The 15,350-nt window shown below is 32.6% G+C and overlaps 2 long non-coding RNA genes across 2 annotated transcripts; one reads left to right on the forward strand and one right to left on the reverse strand.

The window, feature by feature from the left end:
• Nucleotides 1-12,965: 12,965 nt before the first annotated feature.
• Nucleotides 12,966-14,561, reverse strand: LOC118487951. Its single transcript, XR_004882970.1, has 3 exons — nucleotides 14,426-14,561; nucleotides 13,225-13,285; nucleotides 12,966-13,153 (listed from the first exon to the last, which is right to left on the reverse strand). It is a non-coding gene; the product is annotated as an uncharacterized LOC118487951 (long non-coding RNA).
• Nucleotides 13,754-15,056, forward strand: LOC110916640. Its single transcript, XR_004882968.1, has 3 exons — nucleotides 13,754-14,129; nucleotides 14,408-14,606; nucleotides 14,756-15,056. It is a non-coding gene; the product is annotated as an uncharacterized LOC110916640 (long non-coding RNA).
• The last annotated feature ends 294 nt before the right edge of the window (nucleotides 15,057-15,350 follow it).

Raw genomic sequence — 15,350 nt, forward strand, 5'->3', positions numbered from 1 at the left:
ATTGCAAAGCCAAATGTACAAACAAAACATGCACAAGAAAACAATAAAGCATGAGGTATAAAGCAACATAGCCAAACTATGTTGCAAATTGATAATATATAAACGGGTATAATATTTATCCCATTTAGTTGTAATATATTTATCTAGGTTTTATTTCAATTTTTATCAACAAGTTTAAAAATTTTAGCCCAATCTAAAGGTTTTGGTTTGACGGATAACTGAAAAAAACTGAAGCAAATGACCACCAATAACGAAACTGGATGGTTTTAAAATCCCCTTAGCAATAATTTTGGTTTCAGTGGCGGTGGAGACTCAAAACCAAATAGACCAAAAAGTTTGTGTTTCCTGTCGCATCGCACAAGCACCCCACTAGTAATGTATCATTGTATCATATTATAACTAAATAATCATAGGCTCCTGTGTGATTATCACATATTATTATACTAGGCTGCAACGCCGTGTATTACACGGGTTGCATAAATTTAATTTATATAAGAAATAATATATATATATATATATATATATATCTAAAAAACTCGTCTATTGCACGTGTTGGATAAAATATAATGTCATATGTTAACACAAATAGTCATTAAGATTTATCTTTTAAAAATGAACATTGATATACGATTTACTTATTATAACATTTTACTTTTTTTATTTTGTATAAATGTAATTTTGTATAATAAATAATTAAAAAATATATCTTTAAAAAAACTCGTATATTATTGAATAAAATATAATGTCATATGTTAACACATACAGTCGTCAAGATTTATTTTTTTTAAATAAACTTGGAAGTATTGTTTACTTATTAGAACATTTTATTTTGTTTTTTATTTATGATTAGGTTAAAAACACATGTATTACATGGGGTTGAATCTCGTTTTTATTATACATTCAAATTATGAGATACAATTATTTTAATTAGTTTTACGCACCTTCATGCTTGTTTGTTTATTTAATTCATAAAACACTCGTCTTAAATTTGTATTCAAGAGAGTTTACGGTACAAAAAGGTGGAGATCAATCTCCTCGTTTTTATATATTTCATCATTTTTATGAATTATACCGTATCGAGAATTAAATTCTCTTTAAATGGAGTATAGAAATTGTTATATTTAAAAATGGTGTTCTTTCTACATGTTGATGCAATGTGCGATAAATGATGGGTTTAAACCAATTACAACTGTACGCCTACCATTATAACAATGCGTCTAAAAACACTTACAATTTGATAGAAGCATATGCCCGACCTACAATAATTATTTAAGTCTAGTGAAAAAAAACAACAATAGAATTATTAAGTATATATGAAACGGGAACCTTTGATTCCTAATTTACCATAATTTCAATCACCGAACTCCAAAGTATATATATCTACTCATAATAAAAACAAACATTTGTGCTTATCTAATTTTCTATTTAGAGTTATTTGTAGAAACAAATATTTATTCTTATCTAATTTTTTGTTTTTGTTTAAATTATTATTATTTACTATGATCATAATAAAAATAAACGTTTATATTCTTATCGAATTTGTTGTTCAAAATTATTATTATTTAATATAATAAAAACAAACGTTTATCTTTATCTAAATATGTATTCTTGTCTAATATTTTGTTTAAAATTATTAGTATTTAATATGAGAGATAAATAGGAAAAATAAAGTGAGAAAGCACCAGGAAATGACACGTATCCAAAAAAAATTATTTATTAGTATAAAAAGATTACACATGTTAACCACCAAAATCAGGGAGTGTGACAAACAAGCATACGTTAGTTATCTACTAGAAAATATATTATATTATATATAACTATAAAAAGTTACTTGAGGTGTGTATCCCTTCGTTTAGGAGTCGTGTCGGTTGGAAATAATATAATGAAACACGCTTGTATATATATATACAAAAAGTAACTTAAGACAACGGTTTGGATAAAGACACAACATTTTGGATGAATGGCTTTTGAATATATCACACCTTCAAAAAGTCATAACTCTTTAAAATACTTTTAAATATATCACACCCATTACAAAAAAATCATAACTTTTAAATATATCATACAATTTAAAAAGTTTGTACCCTTCATTTAAAAGTCACATTGGTTGAAAACAACTACTAAAGTCGAGTTGGTAAGAAACAATTTTGCTTGTCTTCACATCTAATACTAATAAAAGAATACTTATAATGCCACATGGCATTTTCTCATCTAATATCCTTCTAATTAATGCCACATGGCATTTTCATATTTAATTCATTAATAATAAATATATATAATAATTAATATTTAATCCAAATGTATGATAATTCATTAATAATATATAATAATTAATATCTATTTCTAATTTATGATTAAAAAATATACCTAAATGATCTATAGTTTTTAAAACTAAGATTTTAGTAATTCTTAAAATAAAATAGTTTAAATTATAAAAGAAAAAAAACAAAAATTATTATCCTTATTTGAGATTATCTATAAAATCAATATATGAGTTTTTATAACATATAAATAAAAGCTAAAAAAGAGCAACTAACCAGAGGACTATCTCGCAATAAGACTAAAATTTTATTGAACTCGGATTTAAAAATGATAGACGAAGAGAACTTAAGGTTTTGAAGTTTTATAGATGAGATAATATTAAGATTTGTAGCTACATTGATTTATGATGTGTTTTGAGTTTAACAGAGCTAAGAAATATATCCATTTCATTTTATACCCATTTGTGACATAGTCAATTACCTTTAATAATGAAAAGATTTTATTAATCATATATAAACCTTTAACTTATTTCATAACTTTACAAATACTATTTATTAATTAAATTCGCATAACAATTATTAGTAAGAATAACAAATCTAATTTATGTCATATCAATAAAATAGGTTTTTTGCCGAGAAAGAGAAAAAAACCAACTTAAATAATGAATTTTGTAAACAGAATTGAGGTCTTAGAGATTTAGTTTAAATAAAAGTTATATTTAAAAGATACAGAATGCTAAAAATTATTATCATTTATACATTGTTATATGTGACGTAATACATAATTTCATTCATATTAATAATATATAAATTTGTTTATTACATATTTTTCAGTATTCAAGCTTTGTAATACACAACTACTATGGTACTTTCAGTGTTATTAATTAAGATGGGCCAGTTGTTTTTGTGATAAATTCAAGTTAGTTGTGGAACCATTATATTGTAATATAAATTTGTTTATATAAAGTTTCGTTACTAATTAACATAGGTCGTTAGTAATATAGAGTTTTTTAAAGATTATATAACTATGTCATTTATATTGTAAAAACTCGTGTAATACGCGGGTCTATAAACTAGTGTATATAATATAAAAAGGGATGCTTAATAAAAGGAGTTAACAATTTTGGTTTAGGTTTATAACTTATCATGTTTTACAAATATATTAAAATAAAAATAAATCTATACTATATAATAAAAGAAACCTGTTTTGGGACACTTGTCATTCTCTCATTTAATTGATTAAAATTATTAATAATACTAATAATAATAATATTTAATCTAATCTAATACAAATAATAATAATATTTAATCTAATCTAATACAAATTCTTATTATTATTTCAATAACCTATTGTTAAACTAAAACTTCAATAGAATCTTAAATCCTTGCTAAACAAGTTTCGAAATTCATAATAATATTAATACGTTAGACTAAATATATTATTGATATATATATATATATATAATAATAATATTTAATCTAATCTAATACAAATAATAGGTTATTGAAGTTTTAGTTTAACAATAGGTTATTTCAATAACCTATTGTCCCCTTCGCCTTCGACACCTTTGGCTCCCTAGCTCCAGAAGCTATCCGTTTGCTGACTAGGGTCCAAAAGGTTGTCCACAGCAGTTGCTCATCAACAGGGGGGCAGGGGTTCGTCTTTAATAGGCTAGGGTTTGCTATTCAGAAGGGGGTAGCGGCGCAGCTTGTTGCTCGCTTACCTGCGATATTGGTGTAACTCGGCCAGTTGTTTATATATAAATCTCAAAGTTGTCTTGAAAAAAAAAAAACTTCAATAGAATCTTAAATCCTAGCTAAACAAGTTTCGAAATTCATAATAATATTAATACGTTAGACTAAATATATTATTGATATATATATAAAATATATTATTGATATATATAACTAAAATTATTATCAATAATATTAATAATAGGTTTAGAATCAAATACAAAGATTCAAAAAATAAGAAGTCGTACAAAGGGTATCAAATAGACTCTGATTGACCTCATTCAACTGACATTAGAGCCGTCTTATCGAACTCTACGACATTAATTAGCATGTACGAGTTGATGGGTTACATTTATATTAACTCATTTATGTCAATATGGTATGTAAATGTCTCTGTCTTTGTTTTGCATTTACAGGAAATATCTATACTATATAGTTTGAATTGTTCAACCCGTGTAACACACGGGGAACTAACCTAGTAGATATATATTGCAACAATCACAAATGGTTCTAATTTATATATTCAATATTTTCTTTTTCTTTTTTAAGACAAAGAAGGTAGGCTTAGCTACAAAGTCCAAAATTTCAAAAATAAGAGAAATTTATGTAGACATTTGTCTAAATTTTAGACATGATGTTTATATTTTTTTTACATGAATAACAATTTAAAACACCATAAAATGTATTTTAAACATGAAATAAAAAAAACCACTTCAATTACACCAACATGCAAAACAACCAACTATATCATCACGCAAAACAACTTAAGTGTCATGATCCGACAACAAACTGCCATCATGTAAAACAACTGAAGTGTCACGATCCGACAACAAAAATTCACACTTTTTATCCTCATACTTGATCTTTAGTAGACACACCGTAATGGAATCGCCATTTAAAAACAATAAGAGAAATTTATTAAAGGTACTATTTTTATATGTTTATGCTTAACTCCAGGAGATAGTTAAATATTTATTGTGTATGTTTAATTCATATAAACTTTAAATATTTTTTATAACATGAGAGATATAGAGATATTAAAACAATCATAACCACATTCATCTTTGTTGTTTTTATCGATGTAAATCCTTTTGGGCATTTGGGTTTTCTCTGCTCTAGCGAGTACATGTGGTATAACGAACTAATATTATCGTTTCGACTTTGTTATTCTTTCTATTAAAAGTTTTATGTCCACTATGTGCGTAATGATTCAATGTTTAAACATTTATGTTTTGTTCGATTAAAAGTCCTGCCACAACACATGGGTTCGCATCAACTTCTTTTTAAACAATAATCATCGTCCTGCTGAGTACATGTGAAATTTTTTGGACAGATTGACAAGAGGATATTTTCTATGTGATATCATGAAATGCTTGTGAAGCAGTAAATGGCCTCCATTTTATTTCTTACCTTTTCGTCAAAGCATTATATTGAATACATTTATGACCGCTATGAGAACTAGGGTTGTTCATGAACCGAACCGAGTCGAGCTAGGAGAAAAATCGGGCTCGGCTTGATTATAAACCGAGTTGGTTTGGCTCAGCTCGGATTTGAAACTGAGCAGGAAATCAAAGCTCAGGATCGGCTCGGTCTGGTTTGGCTCGATTTTGAAAAGAAAATTAATATATGGCTTTCAAAATTCAGTAATCTAAAACATTATTCAATAATTTAAAAGAATATATCCAAAATAAGCTCAGCCTAATATATTACAAACCAAAATCAAGTTTAACAACACAAAATACGTTCTTAATTTCAACGAAATACAATATAAGTTCATTAGCATCATAACCTACCTTTAAATGTGGTATAGATATCAAATTACACTCCTAATCACATGTAAATAATAATTAGTTTTTGTGATATATTATAATGTATATAAAAATAAAATATATTAAAAGTAAAATAATCCGAGCTAAGCCGAGCCAAGCTAGACTCGCTTTCTAACCAAGCCGGGCCGGCTCGGCTCACTTTCAAACCGAGCCACATCGAGCGAGTTTTATACAAGCTAAATCCTAGCGAGCTGCGAGCCACGAGCTTTTTGGACAGCCCTAATGAGAACCATATAATAAATTTGTGCATGGTATCTATCAGTGAGAGATAGAAAAAGAGTGAGATAGATGGTCATATAACCGTTATATACATAGGGTAGGGTTCATGCAAGAACCATCTTTATTGTGAGAACCAATGTGAACACAACAAAATAAACCTACTACACCACTAAAAACCTAAAAAACCTAACCCCCCACCCCTCCCCCTCCCCCTCCCCCTCCCCCCCCCCCCAAAAAAAAAAAGAAACCTAACCCCCCCCCCCCCCCACAAGCTAAATGCTAAAAACTAAACCCGTCCAAAACCTTAAAAGAAACCCAACCCCCCACCCCCCACCCAAGCTAAATGCTAAAACCTAAACCCCCAAAAAACCTTTAAAAAATCTTAAAAAAATCTAAAAAACAAAAAAAAAATAATATTTTTTATGAAAAAATCGCTACTTTTAGTAGCAAAAAAAAATTAATTTTTTTTATTTTTTTAATAACGAAATGTAGCGATTTTTTGATAAAAAAAAATTATGTGTTTTTTAGATTATTTTAGGTATTTTTGGTTGTGTTCACATTGGTTCTCGCGGTTCTTACAATAAAGGGTGGTTCCTAACGAATCCTTCTCCTATATATATATATATATATATATATATATATATATATATATATATATATATATATATATATATATATATATATATATATATATATATATATATATATATATATATATATATATATATATATATATATATAGGGAGCCGCTAGAATGAAAACCACCTCGAGTTGTAAGAACCGCGAGAACTATACCCCACGGGTGGGCGTTCACCACGATTTTTTTTACAACTAGATGTGTAAATTATAAACACAGCCGTAAAAAAAAAATTAAACGCCGCGGCCAGGGGGGGTAGTTTTTTACACCACAAGTTTGGTGAAAAAAAAAAGAAAAAAAATTAAAAACACCAAACTTGTGGTGTAAAAAACTACCCCCTCGGCCGCGGCGTTTAAAATTTTTTTTTACGGCTGTGTTTATAATTTACACATCTAGTTGTAAAAAAAAATCGTGGTGAACGCCCACCCGTGGGGTGTAGTTCTCGCGGTTCTTACAACTCGAGGTGGTTTTCATTCTAGCAGCCCCCTATATATATATATATATATATATATATAATTTTGAATGGCAAGGAACGACGTGCTAACAACCGTGACACCAGATGCTATGGCCAAGGTCGACTACTCGACCACCGCCAGCCCCTTGGCTCTCCCAGATGCGCGGAAACCCGACCTCCACCCGCCCGAAGGCACGACACTGGAATAATCGGTAAAACCTCGTTTCCTATCCAAGTCGAACTGACGCCACCCGTACACGCTCTTCACCTGGATGCCACAGAAAATAATAAGAAGAGTGAGAATCGAACCTGGGTCACAAAGAACACCAATTATTTTCCTAATTACTCCACCACTACCTCATTGTTAGTTTTCATATAGATCTCTACCCAAAGTTGAATTTAATTGATTAGTCTGAGTAATTATAGGTTAAAATAAATAAATAAATAGTTTAGAGTATGACTATTGCCAGTGGCGGACGCAAAGGGGGTCAGGAGGGTCCGTTGACCCCCTCCGACCACCCTCCGACCGATTAAATTTCAGACTAAACCAAGATCTAACGGTGACATCTATTAACACGTTGACCCTTCAATATCTTCCCAGTCGAAAGAAAAATAGGAGCGGGAAGGTAACTCCGCCATAATCTATTTCTCCAACGTGATGGCAGTTCGTGACAGCAGTTCAGAGGTGTTGTTTGTATTAGGTTGGAGAATGAAGACGAAGAAGTGACAAAAGATGTTTATTGAAAATTAATACATTATATATTTAATATCAATACAGCCTAATAAATAACTATCTTTTCTATGATGTAATGATGTATTTGATATAACATGAGTGGTATTTGTATGTTTATATGTTTTTTTAACGGCAAAGAATCTCATGTGTAAACCCACTCTGTTTGAGGGTTGGGGCTATGTCCAAGGTCGACCCTTCGACCGCCATACCGTATGGAATCCGTAAACACTCGTCCACCGTCAGGTTCGAACCCGGGATTAAAGCCCTGATTCGTCCCTTCATCCGGATGTTCCTTGAAAATGGCCTAAGCGAGAATCGAACTTGCGTCTCCACTAAGGTGGACAGACCAATTTACCACTAGACCAAAAAAAAAAAAACCTCAAAACAAATATTTATTGGCAAAAGTATATGGATTTATCGTTAGCAACTTAAAATCGTTTTAGGGGTCGTATTACATTGAGCACAAAAAAAGTGATTACTATACGTTTATGTATGTAGAAGTTACAGACTTCCCATTATAAAAGTCTAGTTTCGCCACTGACTATTGCTAAACAAGTAAGTATAATAATTTATAATGCTTTATGAATTTGATGTACTCTTAACCCTTTACGAATTCAAACATATGTAACCTATTTTGTTTGAAGTGGATGATAGACACTAGGGATGAGCATATGCCACCGAATACCGATCCCATACCGATCCCATACCGATCCCATACCGATCCCGATCCCGAAATACCGATACCGTTCACTTTTCGGTATCCCGATCGGTATCCACTTTTTGGCGTTTTCGGTATCGGTACGGTACGGTATCGGTATAATACCGATACCGACCCTCAAAATACGGTATAATACCGATACCGTACCGTACCGATACCGAACCGACATGTTTCGGTATCGGTATCGGTACCTAGTTTGGGTGAAATTCGGGATCGGTATTTGGCGGTATCGGTATCGGTTCGGTATCGGATACCGCCTTGCTCATCCCTAATAGACACGTGAAATACACCGTGCGGTATACAAGCGGGAGAGAAACATGGTCTAGCGGGGTCACTTAAGGCCTCAATGATCTTGCCTTCTATTTCATCCACTTTCTCTTTATTCATTTTTAGATCTTGTAGCATGTCATTACAAAGATTTATTATCTTAGTTTTATAGATTTACTTAAGGGTTTGTAGCAAATATGTTACACACAAAAGGGTACCTACAATGGCGTTGATAAATTCATTTGCTGATTTCTTGTACGTTGGTCTCCATAAATGAAGATGACTAACTAATTGTGGATAATTAGGATATTGATTCACCAACAAAATAAATGCCAAAATTGCAACGTATATAAATGTATAGTTTACTAACAAAAACTAAGACCATGCGTAGTGGGCATTATAAGACCAAGCGTAATGGGGCGTTTTTTTTAAAAAAAAAAATTGCCTTATAACGCCCGAAAACGCCCAAAAGCCCATTACATGGGGCGTTTTGCGGCGTTTTTTTTGAAAAAAATTTGCTTTGGCGTTTTAAAAAACACGCCCAAAGGTGGTAAAGTTGTGTGGTTCAGTTTAGGACTTGGCCAATAAGAAAATTGTTAGGTTTTTTTTTTTTTTTTTTTAAAAAAAACGCCTAAAAGGGATTATTGGGCATTATACCCCACTACGCCACTTTTGCTATAATGCCCCAACGCTGACTAGGATGCCACGTGTCGGATAATGCCCCATGGTGGGGGCATTATACCAACTTACCACTACACATGGTCTTAGGCATTATTGAGCAATCAAACAAGCTCAATCAAGCCCTCTCCCCACCCCTCTGGGCATTATTGAGCAATTTTCCCCCTTAGGCGTTTTTTAAATAACGCCTTCTCCAAATTTCAACCACCAATCACATTTAATCTTCTTTTTTCTTGGCCAATAGCTTTTTTTTGTTGGTTTTTTAATTTTTATTTAATTCTTTATACCATTTTAACATAATGCCCACATCCCCACTACACCCATTTTAGAAAAACGCCCAATAATGCCCCTTGCTGACTGTACTGTCACATGGCAAAAAACGTCCAAGGGTAGAGGCATTATTCACCTTACCACTACGCATGGTCTAAGCCTCTAAGGGAACACTGCACATCAGTAAAAATCCACATATAACAGTTAAAAATACAATTTAATATTTTTTTTATAAATACAAGTTAATATTTTTTATGTTGTTTATTTTTTAGGTTTGTTTTTTATTTGTTTGTTTTGTTTAAATGCATGTGGGCTGAGATCTTGCTAAATGGGCCCAAGTAATTGTGATAATGGGCTAAAGAGTTGCTGCGTGTTGCTGTTGTAGTGGGCTCAGGAGAAGGCTCAAGTGAAGCTGGCCCAGGCAGCGTTTTCAGCTGGATTCAAGTTGGGTTATAACTAGAGGTGCACAAACCGGCATTACGAAAACCTGGGGACGGGTTTTATGGAAACCCGGGTATGATAAAACCCGGGTTTGGGTTCGGGTATTGAACATAATACGCAGACCGGTCCCTACCCTACGTGTAGGATAGGGCCGGGTTCGGGTTTTAAAAAAACCCGGTTTTTCTAATACCCGGGTTCGGGTTTTTGTGCACCTCTAGTTATAACCCGGGTGTATGAGGCTAACATTAGTTGAAGCCAGATCATTCATCAAAATCTTTATTGTTTCACTTGTTTTTCTCTCTTGGCGATTAGGGTTTCTTGCTTCGTTTAATCCAGATTCACCTTGAATCTTGTCTTGTAGCTAGATCTAATTTGTGTGTCAAGTTTAGATTATCATATTAATTATCTCAGAGTGTTTTAGAGATAGGATATGTGTATTGTGTCAACTGAATCTAATATGTGGTTACTAGGTTATAATCTAAGCAATAGTTGTAAGGCCAATATCATATTGTGTTTAAACTTATACAAGGAAAATGAAAATGATTTTAATGGAACTGTCAAAAGATAGCTGGGATGATATGATGCAAACGAATGTGTTCGACCACTAGTTCGTTGTTTGACCAAGTCAAATTTTTTGAGTAATGTCGCAAGCAATAAAAAGTCGTTTGTTTATGGTTTGTCGGCACAATTTGGGTTCACTAATAGTCTTTAGACTTTAGATAGGAATTAGAAGCTTTAATGGATCGACTATAAGGTTAACCTTGGTTTATAATAGTGTGTACAATACTAGACATATCAATATTTTTATTACTGTTATAACTATTTAGTTAGATTTTATGTATTAATAAATAAAATATGAAATCAAACTGATGAACACCTATTTAATGTATGGATATTTAGGTGAAAACATAAGTTGTATATGTATTAATTTACTTTACATTGATGTTAGACTGCTAGTTATTCTTTTATAACTAGAATTATGGGTTGTTTGGTAGCCTCTGAATGGTCATTAAGAGGCTTCCTCTTAATGAAACCATTAAGAATTTTACCAATAAGAAGGTAGAAGAAAGTGACATATGATGATTTACCATTCAGAGGTTACCTCTTAACCATTCAGACTTGAGGTTGCCTCTTATTCATTCAGAGGTTTTTAACCATTAAAAGGTAACATCTGAATGATCATTAAGAGAGACTACCAAACAGCCCCTAAGAGTGAGTTCATTAGTCCATAGCTAGAAATAGACTATTAAATGTATTCAATGTCCTAATTTCTTTTAGTGACTTTAAATTGTCACACTCAAAATCTAAAAGACATAACACCACACTAGTACAAAGTTAAGGTGATGTGTAGTCATAAAGTTTTTTTTGGGTGTTATGTGATACGTGGCGCGCCACGTCAGCGTGTGGGCGTTATGGGGCCTTATGCATTTAAGCTCGTAGTCATAACGCCACTACCTTATCATTACCCAATTAATTAATAAGGGGAAGGTTCAAATGAAAACCACTAGTTATTGTGAAAACTAGAAAACTAACTAAAACCCACTAAAAAGGAGGGAGGGAAGACTTTTAATGAAGGAGGGGTAAAATTGGAACAAAAAATATATAACTTTTCAAACATTTCCCATTTCTCCATACGTTATCATTTTAAAACAAAAATGGCACCATAAGATCACAAATTTTCTTATCTTTCATTCAAGTATATTCGAGCATATTTTTTATGACATAAAAAAAGATTTATGGTGTCGTCTTGTTTTCAATACTATTATTATAGTAGTGCACATGTGCAATATAACATGTACTACAATGTGCATTACATGCTTAAAATTAGTTTTTTGATTCTAGTTTAGCTTTTAGGGTTAGTTTTTTTTGAGGTTTAAGATTAGGATTAGGTTTTTGGGTGGGGGGGAGGGGGGTTTAGGTTTTTGGGGGGTGGGGGTGGGGGGGTTAGGTTTTTTCGGGTTTATGTTTAGGGTTTAGTTTTAGGTTTTCGGGAGGGTGGGGGTGGGGGGGTTTAGGTTTTTTTTTTTTTTTTTTTTTTTTGGGGGGGGGGGGGTTAGGCTTTTGGTGGGAGGGTGAATTTAGGTTTTGGGGGGGGGGTGGGGGGTTTAGGTTTTTGGGTGGTGTCGGTGGGGGGTGGGTTAAGTGGTTTAGGCTTTCCGTATTAGTGCACATGTGCAGTACAACCAAAAAAAAATTTTTTTTTTTTTTTGAAATTTTTTTTCCATATATAAAAAGTAGCGATTTTTCTAAAAAAAATTGTAAAAAAAAAAAAAAAATTTGTATGTTTTTTAGGTTTTTTTAGGCTTTTTTAGTTAGTTTTCGAGTTTTCACAATAAAAGTGGTTTTCATTTGAACCATCCCCTTAATTAATAAACCCTTAAACTATACATATATATGTATATATATATGTCTGTGTGAGTGGAGGGAAAACAAACAACAAGCATGGCGCCGCGAAATATATAACGGGAGGAGAAAATTTTTACCCCATAACGCCCCCCGTAGTGGTGTTCGGGGCGCTATGGGGGCGTTATGAAAGAAAAGAGCGCCATATACAGCCCCATTACACATAGTCTAAGGATGACAAACAAACATGATGTGGCAAGCGAATCCGAAACTTGAAATATTTGAGATGTTCTCAGTTGAAAATAAAATTGAAAAAACCTTCAAGATAAATAAAGTAAACAAATCGAAACCCAAATCGATAAACACAATATCTTCGTCTAAGTAAATAATCTTCTTTCAATTCATATATGAGAATAAAAAAATCACTCAATAAAAGTTAATTACACCAAAAAAATAATGTAGATTGAGTAAGAAGTGATAGTAGAATTTTCCTTCTTTTTGACTTTTCCTCTCTGCTTTACTCTTTAGCTTGTCTTTCCACTGGGCTTTTTGTTTTGTTCCATACAGAACTGTGAAATTTATTTCTAAATAATTCATCAAGGAAAAAGAGAGAAAAGGTTGGGGTGGGAAGGGTGCTTACCGAGAAAGACACCATAATCCGGTGCCCTCTCGACTACACGTTGGAACCGGCGTTGGTGTACCTGCAGACATGGTTGTAAAACAAGGTTTCTAAGTTCGAGTGCTCTCTAAGTAATCGCTCCAAGGTGCCCTGAGGAGACTTTCTTTAACTACGCCTAATTACTCGGAATCGATTAAACGCAGTCAACCTTGGCCAGAATGGGATCTAGTAACTCGACTCAGACCATGTTTGACTTAAAAAAAAACATAATTTCTATGTTTATCATATTAAAAAATTAAAAAATGAATATCATTTTCACGTATTTTGATATAATTATTAGTAAATTTTTGTATTGTTTGTATCTTGCACGGTTAATCATCGTGGAAATTGTATGGACAGAGAGAGCCTAACGCACACTAATTGGCTATAGGTTCTTGCCATTTGTACTGATTGTACTATTATTAACTGTCATATATGAGCGTACGCGGGTAGGGACCGCGCATGATCTTTGTGAATAGCTGAGTGTTGCTCTGATTAAGTTTGGGCATGGTCCTTTGCGCGAATGACTTGCGCATGATTTAGGACCATACCTTTTCGATATCACGCGCATGAAATCAATATTCCATCAACCACCTCACATAGCAAACATGAGGTGCATAAGATCAAAGAATGGAAAGCTGGGCCACGCCAGCTAACCCTCATAGAAAGCAACACTCATATAGTGTAGAACTTCACCTATTTGTCATCCGCGCATAAGAGCGATACTGGACTAGGGATGGCAAAAATACTCGAACCCAACGGGTATGCCCGAAATCCGACATAAATGGGACGAGTATACCCGATACCCGACGGGTATTAGGCCGGGTATGGATTAGTTTTAAAAATTTTCAAAGGGTATGGCAGCCATGGCGGAAATCGGAACAGAGGTATGATAATTTGCTTCAGTTTGTTTTAGACGTGATTCATGAGTTCATAATTTGGCACGCAATTGAGAAAACGAGGGTTTCAAATCACAATTTTCTATATTTGTAACAAACAATCGATAATGGGAATGTAATCCATTTAAAACTTGCAAAACAAGACTATCTTCTGTTATTGGATCTCCTATAGCTTGAAGAGAATCAAATAAGTTTTTAGCATCATCACAGAACTCAGAAACAGAATTGGAACCTTGTTTTAATGAGTGAAAATTTGTTCTGTACAGATTTTGGTTCGCGAATACCTGTTGATGAAACATCTCCTCTATTTTCTGCCATAATTCTGAAGCAGATGCAGTTCCTCTAGGCAATCTGAATTAGCGATGGAGAAAGATTTGTTGTTATCAAGGCGCACACATAAGCATCAGATCTATCCCAAGCAATTCTAGCTTCAACTTCACTTGGTGGAACAACTTCACAATTCAGGTACTGAAGTAAACCTAACGTTTTCAAAATAGTTAGAATCTGATGTTGCCAGTTCAGAAAATTGGTATTGTCCAACTTAATTGGCATAAGATTGGTAATATTTGGATAATTGTTGCCTGAATTGATGTGATTTTCATTTGTTGTTGAAGATGATGATGAATCTGTCATGATTGATAAGGAGACAAACAGATTAAAGACGAAATTTGAAGAAGAGAAGAACAAATTTTGAAGATGAGATTTGAAAATGATTGATCGGAAAGAATGAAAATTTCGCCGGAAAAAATGGAAGTCTTGCCTGAGATTGAACAACATGCCAGAATCAAGTCACCAGAATCAAGAGCATATGCTCTGATACCATGTAAATCAACAGAATTGTAAGAGATAGTAAACAGTTTCTCATTAGTCTTAATATGAATAATACATCATCTATTTATACCCAAACTCAACTAACATAACAACTATATAACATCCCATACAAGCTGCACACACATATACTCTAATACATGGAAATTATATGGATCGAAGTTAGAGAAAATATCCTACAAGAGTAAGAAGAAACTAACTACAATCACACATGATGATTACTCTATACAACGAGTATGTGACAAACTATTGATCAAAAATATAATAGTAAATTTAATTAAAACAATTTCTAAATATTTTTCAAACAACTCATTTTCATTCGTTTTGTTGTTTTAACTCATTTTCATTTGTCATCTAGATGTATTAGCACGAAATTAATAA

The sequence above is a fragment of the Helianthus annuus genome, chromosome 16, assembly GCF_002127325.2.
Source record: "Helianthus annuus cultivar XRQ/B chromosome 16, HanXRQr2.0-SUNRISE, whole genome shotgun sequence".
NCBI classification, from domain to species: Eukaryota; Viridiplantae; Streptophyta; class Magnoliopsida; order Asterales; family Asteraceae; genus Helianthus; species Helianthus annuus.